Source organism: Bubalus bubalis, chromosome 12 (genome assembly GCF_019923935.1).
Source record: "Bubalus bubalis isolate 160015118507 breed Murrah chromosome 12, NDDB_SH_1, whole genome shotgun sequence".
Lineage (NCBI taxonomy): Eukaryota > Metazoa > Chordata > Mammalia > Artiodactyla > Bovidae > Bubalus > Bubalus bubalis.
The window spans coordinates 87,616,954-87,625,650 of NC_059168.1; the positions used below are offsets into that span (position 1 = coordinate 87,616,954).

The following is an 8,697-nucleotide window of genomic DNA, read 5'->3' on the forward strand; positions in this document are numbered from 1 at the left end:
ACGGAGAGTGATGTCCACATGAGATGGCAGTGAGGACCCCCAGTCTATGGGGCCTGTTCCTCATTCCCAGCTCCCCACTCGCAATCTGAAAGCCCCACAGCTGCAGCTGACCCCTCGGGGCCACTGGAGAAACAGCAGCTCGAACCCACACCAAGCAGAGAGGAACTTCCTGCTCATCTAGGATTCATGCCAAGTGTATTACTTTCTGAGTGCATTTGTCCCAGCAAACCTCCTTTACAAAAAATACAAGAAGGAGTCCCAAATGAAAGGACCCAAGATAGGAACTCAATTCCACACGAAGAAAGAATGAATGCCAGTAAATAAAACTACATAGGTGTGGATAAAAGACATTTTTTATTTGCAAGTCACTGTGGGCACCTTAATCTTCTCCAGCCTCAATTTCTTCCACTGTGAAATGAGTACAGTCGCAATACCTCTTTCGTGGGGTGTTTGAGGATGAACAAGGCAATGTGGGACAATTTGTTAGCAGTGCTTGGCAGATGGTAAATGCTTGATTGGAGTCTCTGATATCCACTGTCTTCTCTCCCTGTCCAGCCTGTATTCTGTTGGGAGCAATGTCATTCATTCAACCTTCAATCACTCACTTGCATATTGCTGGCTGATCATTCCCTGGTTGAATGGGCTGTAGCAAGGTAATATTATGTGGGGTTACTTAAGCACATAAAAAACAATTCTTGACATACCAGATTTTAAAGATAATCTCTATAATCTAGCCCTGAATAAATAATATTGATTATAAGACTGTATTAACTTCCTGATTAAAACTGGTTCAATAACAGTGTCCTAAAAATGCTATTAACTGGTGTACCTTACTTACATGCTGACTTTGTGGCTATTTTTGAGCAATACTTACAATTTCCAAGAATTAAAAATCTTGGTAACCTTCTGAGCCCCTGTTCCCCTGTCAAAGGAACTGCAACCCATCACAGACGATGGTCCAGGAGGCAGGAGCAGCTTAGGGGTTTGGGGTGGCTCCCTTTGTGATAGTTCTGCAAACTCCAAGACAAGCTTTGTTCCTGCTATGGGGACTTCTCCCCAAGAAGGAGAATCTGTCACCCCCTTACTACTCTGTCTTCATAGCCATGAGGGTAGAAGAGAAGCCCAGCCTTAGGAACTAATAGTTCTGTATATTTTATTCCACATTGGGTGCTGTATGGGTTATTTCTTGCCAACCATTTAACATGCTATGGTTATTTTGATACCTTTTTAATGTACTACGGCTACTCCCTTCTCTCTTTCTGAGACTGAGTTTGGCTGTGATTAACAGATAATATGAATAACAGTAAAAAGCTATGACCAACCTAGACAGCATATTAAAAAGCAGAGACATTACTTTGCTGACAAAGGTCCGTCTAGTCAAAGCTATGGTTTTCCAGTAGTCATTTATGGATGTATGAGTTGGCCTATAAAAAAAGCTGAGCACTGAAGAACTGATGCTTTTGAACTGTGGTATTGGAGAAGACTCTTGAGAGTCCCTTGGACTGCAAGGAGATGCAACCAGTCAATTCTAAAGGAAAGCAGTCCTAAATATTCATTGGAAGGACTGATGCTGAAACTATAATATTTTGGCCACCTGATGAGAAGAACTGACTCATTGGAAAAGACCCTGATGCTGGGAAAGATTGAAGGAGGGAGGAGAAGGGAATGACAGAGGATGAGATGGTTGGATGGCATCACCGACTCAATGGATACGAGTATGAGTAAGCTCGGGGAGTTGGTGACGGACAGGGAAGCCTGGCATGCTACAGTCCATGGGGTCACAAAGAGTTGCGCACGACTGAGCAACTGAACTGAACTGAACCCAAGATAGGGATGTATGTTTCTCTCATGCAAAAGAAGTCCGGGAGAGGATACAGCAGCTCCTCAGAGACCCAGGCTCCCTCTACTCCTCCTTACAACAATCCTTGGCAGGAATTTGTTGCCCTGTGGCCCCAGGATAGCTGCTGGAGCTCCAGTCATCATGTCTCTGTCCCAGGAAGATAGAGGTGGAGGTTAAAAGGCAGGAAGGACCTAGAAACCTGGACCAATATCTTCCACTGACTCTCTTTTGACAGAACTGTGTCACAGAACCTCACATCATTACAGAAAGACTGGGAAATTTAGATGGACACATTGCTTCTTTGAATTGAACGTGGGTTTAATTAATAAGGACTTCCCAAGTGGCTCAGATGGTAAAGAATCTGCCCACAATGTGGGAGACCTTTGCATTAGGAAGAGCCCCTGGAGAAGGAAATGGCAACCCACATCAGTATTCTTGCTTGGAGAATTCCATGGACTGGCTGGCTACAGTCCATGGGGTTGCAAAGAGTTGGACATGGCTGAGCGATTCACACTTTCACTTTAGTTAAAAGGAAGAAAGGAAAAATGGTTCTTGGGTTCCCCTTTCTCAAGCCCAGAAGAGATATTAGCACAGAAGAGAATGGTAAACAGTAGCCCAGAAGGAAGAAAGGACTCAATGCCCAGTTCAGTTCAGTTCAGTCAGTTCAGTCGCTCAGTCATGTCCGACTCTTTGCAACCCCATGAATCGCAGCACGCCAGGCCTCCCTGTCCATCACTGACTCCAGGAGTTCACTCAAACTCATGTCCATCGAGTCGATGATGCCATCCTGCCATCTCATCCTCTGTTGTCCCTTTCTCCTCCTGCCCCCACTCCCTCCCAGCATCAGGGTCTTTTCCAATGAGTCAACTCTTCTCATCAGGTGGCCAAAGTATTGGAGTTTCAGCTTTAGCATCAGTCCTTCCAATGAACACCCAGGACTGATCTCCTTTAGGATGGACTGGTTGGATCTACTTGCAGTCCAAGGGGCTCTCAAGAGTCTTCTCCAACACCATATAGTTCAAAAGCATCAATTCTTCGGCACTCAGCTTTCTTCACAATCCAACTCTCACATCCATACATCAGATCAGATCAGTCACTCAGTCGTGTCCGACTTTTTGCAACCCCATGAATCGCAGCACGCCAGGCCTCCCTGTCCATCACCAACTCCCAGAGCTCACTGAGACTCACATCCATCGAGTCAGTGATGCCATCCAGCCATCTCATCCTCTGTCGTCCCCTTCCTGTTGTCCCTTTCTCTTCCTGCCCCCAATCCCTCCCAGCATCAGAGTCTTTTCCAATGAGTCAGTTCTTCACATGAGGTGGCCAAGGTACTGGAGTTTCAGCTTTAGCATCATTCCTTCCAAAGAAATTCCAGGGCTGACCTCCTTCAGAATGGACTGGTTGGATCTCCTTGCAGTCCAGGGGACTCTCAAGAATCTTCTCCAACACCACAGTTCAAAAGCATCAATTCTTTGGTGCTCAGCCCTCTTCACAGTCCAACTCTCACATTCATACATGACCACAGGAAAAACCATAGCCTTGACTAGACGAACCTTTGTTGGCAAAGTAATGTCTCTGCTTTTGAATATGCTATCTAGGTTGGTCATAACTGTCCTTCGAAGGAGTAAGCATCTTTGAATTTCATGGCTGCAGTTGTCATCTGTAGTGATTTTGGAGCCCAGAAAAATAGTCTGACACTGTTTCCACTGTCTCCCCATCTATTTCCTGTGAAGTGATGGAACCAGATACCATGATCTTAGTTTTCTGAATGTTGACCTTTAAGTCAACTTTTTCACTCTCCTCTTTCACTTTCATCAAGAGGCTCTTTAGTTCTTCTTCACTTTCTGCCATAAGGGTGGTATCATCTGCATATCTGAGGTTATTGATATTTCTCCCAGCAATCTTGATTCCAGCTTGTGCTTCTTCCAGCCCAGCATTTTTCATGATGTACTCTGTATAGAAGTTAAATAAGCAGGGTGACAATATAGAGCCTTGACATACTCCTTTTCCTATTTGGAGCCAGTCTGTTGTTCCATGTCCAGTTCTAACTGTTGCTTCCTGACCTGCATACAGGCTTCTCAAGAGGCAGGTCAGGTGGTCTGGTATTCCCATCTCTTGAAGAATTTTCCACAGTTTGTTGTGATCCACACAGTCAAAGGCTTTGGCATAGTCAATAAAGCAGAAATAGATGTTTTTCTGGAACTCTCTTGCTTTTTCCATGATCCAGCAGATGTTGGTGATTTGATCTCTGGTTCCTCTACCTTTTCTAAAACCAGCCTGAACATCTGGAAGTTCACAGTTCACGTATTGCTGAAGCCTGGCTTGGAGAATTTTGAGCATTACTTTACTTGCATGTGAGATGAGTGCAATTGTGTGGTAGTTTGAGCATTCTTTGGCATTGCCTTTCTTTGGGATTGGAATAGAAACTGACCTTTTCCAGTCCTGTGGCCACTGCTGAGTTTTCCAAATTTGCTGGCATATTGAGTGTAGTACTTTCACAGCATCATCTTCCAGGATTTGAAATAGCTCAAGTGGAATTCCATCACCTCCACTAGCTTTGTTTGTAGTGATGCTTTCTAAGGCCCACTGGACTTCACATGCCAGGATGTCTGGCTCTAGGTGAGTGATCACACCGTCATGATTATCTGGGCCATGAAGCTCCTTTTTGTACAGTTCTCCTGTGTATTCTTGCCACCTCTTCTTAATATCTTTTGCTTCTTTTCAGTATGAAAAGGCAAAATGATAGGATACTGAAAGAGGAACTTCCCGGTTGATAGGTGCCCAATATGCTACTGGAAATCAGTGGAAAAATAACTCCAGAAAGAATGAAGGGATGGAGCCAAAGCAAAAACAATACCCAGTTGTGGATGTGACTGGTGATAGAAGCAAGGTCGGATGCTGTAAAGAGCAATATTGCATAGGAACCTGGAATGTCAGGTCCATGAATCAAGGCAAATTGGAAGTGGTCAAACAGGAGATGGCAAGAGTGAATGTCGACATTCTAGGAATCAGCAAACTAAAATGGACTGGAATGGGTGAATTTAACTCAGATGACCATTATATCTACTACTGTGGGCAGGAATCCCTTAGAAGAAATGGAGTAGCCACAATGGTCAACAAAAGAGTCTGAAATGCAGTACTTGGATGCAATCTCAAAAACGACAGAATGATCTCTGTTCGTTTCCAAGGCAAACCATTCAATATCACGGTAATCCAAGCCTATGCCCCAACCAGTAACACTGAATAAGCTGAAGTTGAACGGTTCTATGAAGACCTACAAGACCTTTTAGAACTAACACCCAAAAAATTTCCTTTTAATTATAGGGGACTAGAATGCAAAAGTAGGAAGTCAAGAAACACCTGGAGTATCAGGCAAATTTGGCCTTGGAATACAGAATGAAGCAGGGCAACGGCTAATAGAGTTTTGCCAAGAGAATGCACTGGTCATAGCAAACACCCTCTTCCAACAATACAAGAAAAGACTCTACACATGGACATTACCAGCTGGTCGACACCAACATCAGATTGATTATATTCTTTGCAGCCAAAGATGGAGAAACTCTATGAAGTGAAGTCACTCAGTCATGTCTGACTCTTTGCAACCCCATGGACCCTAGCCTACCAGGCTCCTTCATCCATGGGACTTTCCAGGCAAGAGTACTGGAGTGGGTTGCCATTTCCTTCTTCAGGGGATCTTCCCAACCCAGGGATCCAACCTGGGTCTCCTGCATCGCAGGCAGACGCTTTACCGTCTGAGCCACCAGCTCTATACGTGAGCAAAAACAAGACCGGGAGCTGACTGTGGCTCAGACCATGAACTCCTTATTGCCAAATTCAGACTGAAATTGAAGAAAGTGGGGAAAACCACTAGACCATTCAGGTATGACCTAAATCAAATCCCTTATGATTATACAGTTGAAGTGAGAAATAGATTTAAGGGACTAGATCTGATGGACAGAGTGCCTGATGAACTATGGACGGAGGTTCGTGACATTGTACAAGAGACCTGGATCAAGACCATCCTCATGGAAAAGAAATGCAAAAAAGCAAAATGGCTGTCTGAGGAGACCTTACAAATAGCTGTGAAAAGAAGAGAAGCGAAAAGCAAAGGAGAAAAGGAAAGATATAAGCATCTGAATGCAGAGTTCCAAAGAAAAGCAAAGAGAGATAAGAAAGCCTTCCTCAGTGATCAGTGCAAAGAAATAAAGGAAACAACAGAATGGGAAAGACTAGAGATCTCGTCAAGAAAATTAGAGATACCAAGGGAACATGTCATGCAAAGATGGGCTTGATAAAGGACTCAATGCCCAGAACTTGGTTAACATCCTAATAGGTACCTGTGTGCCCAAGGACCACTTTATTGGGTCAGGCATCTGGGAGACGCTCCTAGCTCTTCGCCAGCCCCTTGGTTCCAGCTGACACTGCGCTCCTGCTGACTTATTTCTCCTGCCCTTCTTGCCCCACATCAGACCCATCATGTGTAGAATTCCAAGGATCCGCACCCCTAACCCTTTATAACAAGGCATCACACAGCTGGAGGCCATTTAAATGGACTTGTTGTAGTCTTAAAATGTAAAGCATTTGATTTGTTGACTTTTAAAAATGGCCACTGAAAGGAGCATGGTTTAAGGAAGTAAAAGTTACCTCTTTCCCCAGCCTTAAATAGATTTATCTCACTCTGGCTGTTAGACATGACAAAAGCCAGTGAGATGGAGACAGATGCGGTCAGAGGACACAGCTGGCGCTCTGGCTGCTCTTTCCGAGAAGCCAAACCTCCTGGGAAGATCGATCAGATGCAATTTTTAACTAATTGATGAATTGCTGTCGAAAGCCCATTCATTAAAACACACTTTCACCGCTGATGGAGTCGTAAAATCGCAGAAGCCCCAGCAGCAGCGGGGGGAGACGCTGTCCCTGGAGGCCCCGGATGGCTCTCAGAGCTGGTGAGTCTGGGCTGAAGACCTCATGCAGGGGAGAGAGCCGGGCTTCAGGGCAGACAGACCCTCTCTGTGACTCCCAGGTGCTCTGAGAGGAGTGTGTCCATCTCTGAGGCTCCTCTTCTAAAAGTAGACACAGGAATCCACCTCCCAGGATTAAGCTGCATCACGTAGAGAAACACTGCTGCAGGGTTTGTTAAAACTCTGCTTTTTAAAAAAAAAGAAGAAGAAAAGTTTTAAAATATTCATTTATTTGACTTTTCTGGGCTTTAGTTGCAACATGTAGGATCTAGTTCCCAAACCAGGGATCGAACCCAGGCCCCTTGGATTGGGAACATGGAGTCTTAACCACTGGACCACCAGGAAATTCCCAAAGCTCTGCTTTTTAAACATGGCATTTGAGGCTTGAACTGAAAAGGGGAAAGCGGGGACCAGGCCATTTGTGAGGCGCCCTCCAGAGAGACTATTGCTAACTTTCTCTTGTAAAGGAGAAGCCAGAATCACACTGACTTTGGGGGGGGGGTTCAGATCGTGCCAGGAAAAGACACCCTATTCTGGTTGATAAAACCTGGCTCAAAGTTCTTGTTTACTAAAGTGAGTGAAAGCCATTAAGCTACTCGTGGTTAGCCCTGTGTTCTGACCAGGACTTTAGGCAAGGAGGTGATTTGAGAAGAGATTTTCCTTCTTCTGTCTTCCTCTCGCCAGCCTTGGGGAGCCAGGCTTCAGGATGGGGGGGACGTCATAGACACGTCCTCTGGGCCCTCGGGCTGTATCTGAGACTCAATGCATGAACAGTGGATGAAACACACCCCAGAGGTAGCCGTTTATGGTAGGCTTTTCTCTCATGATTTGGGACAAACAAAAGGAGCCATTAGTGCTAAAATCTTGCCCTCAAGCCTGCGGAAAAGTGTAATTTTTCTCTCTGTAGCTTGCCCTCTCTGGGTCTTGACATCTTTTTTCAGACAGCTTTGGGGCAGAGGGGGTCCACTGTGAGCGCCGACTTGTCTTCCTTCTCCAGGTCCCCCAGCAGTCCTCCTCTCGCCTGAGGACTTGGCTGAGTGACAGAGCGCAGGGCTGGCCCTCCTCGTGGTCCCCACCACCCCCAGGGGTGTCACGGCCACAGCCAGGGTCATCTTTGTGGTCACAGAAAAGCGGTCTGCATCAGCGGCCACTGGTCTGTCCCCTCTGGGGGAAGAGGCCGATGGTGGCCTTCCCAGGGCCTGTCTTCTCAAGTTCAGCACAGGGAGGGGTGGTGGGAAGTCCTGGACTGAGTTCCATTCTGAGGGTCTTGGGATTCAGTCCCAACTCTGTCTCCAGTGGGCTGTGCCATCCTGGACATGCTGCTTGACCACTCTGAACCACCGTTTCTTTAGCTGTAAAACGGGTTTCAAAGGGACCCATCTCAGAGACTGTCAAGATGATTCTGGGAAGTAATGAATGTGGACGTGCCTGGTGTGCTGTCTGGGGAAGGAGAGGCGAGCCTGGCCCCGCCCACACGTGAAGACAGGCCATGAAAAAGGGGAAGGGGTGGAGGGAACCCCAGAGAAGTGAGCCAAATCCCTTGGCACAAAATCAGGGTTTGTGATCCCTCCTGCCCCTGCCCCGGCTGGGAGACAAAGCTTCCTCACTGTTCAGTTTGGTTTGAGTGGTCATGGAGCATATGTGAGAGGTGCGGTCGTGGTGTGGGGTGAGAATGAAGCTTGCCAGACCCTTCCTGAAAGGACCACGACGACTGCTTGTATTCTTATCAAGATGTTTGTACTTGTGCTCACTACGTGCCAGGCCAGGGGAAGCACCTCAATTCCCTGTGGTTACGTAATGGAGCAAGTGCCGTAACTGCACCCATTTTATGGATGAGAAAACTGAGGCACAAGAGGCTAGAAAACCTTCCCAAGGTCGCACAGTGACAGACCTGGGGTT

General features: G+C 46.3%; 1 long non-coding RNA gene across 1 annotated transcript; it reads right to left on the minus strand.

Annotated features, from left to right (window-relative positions):
* Positions 1-337: 337 nt before the first annotated feature.
* On the minus strand, positions 338-6,385 carry LOC123328724. Its single transcript, XR_006543752.1, has 2 exons — positions 6,178-6,385; positions 338-643 (listed from the first exon to the last, which is right to left on the minus strand). It is a non-coding gene; the product is annotated as an uncharacterized LOC123328724 (long non-coding RNA).
* Positions 6,386-8,697: the final 2,312 nt, after the last annotated feature.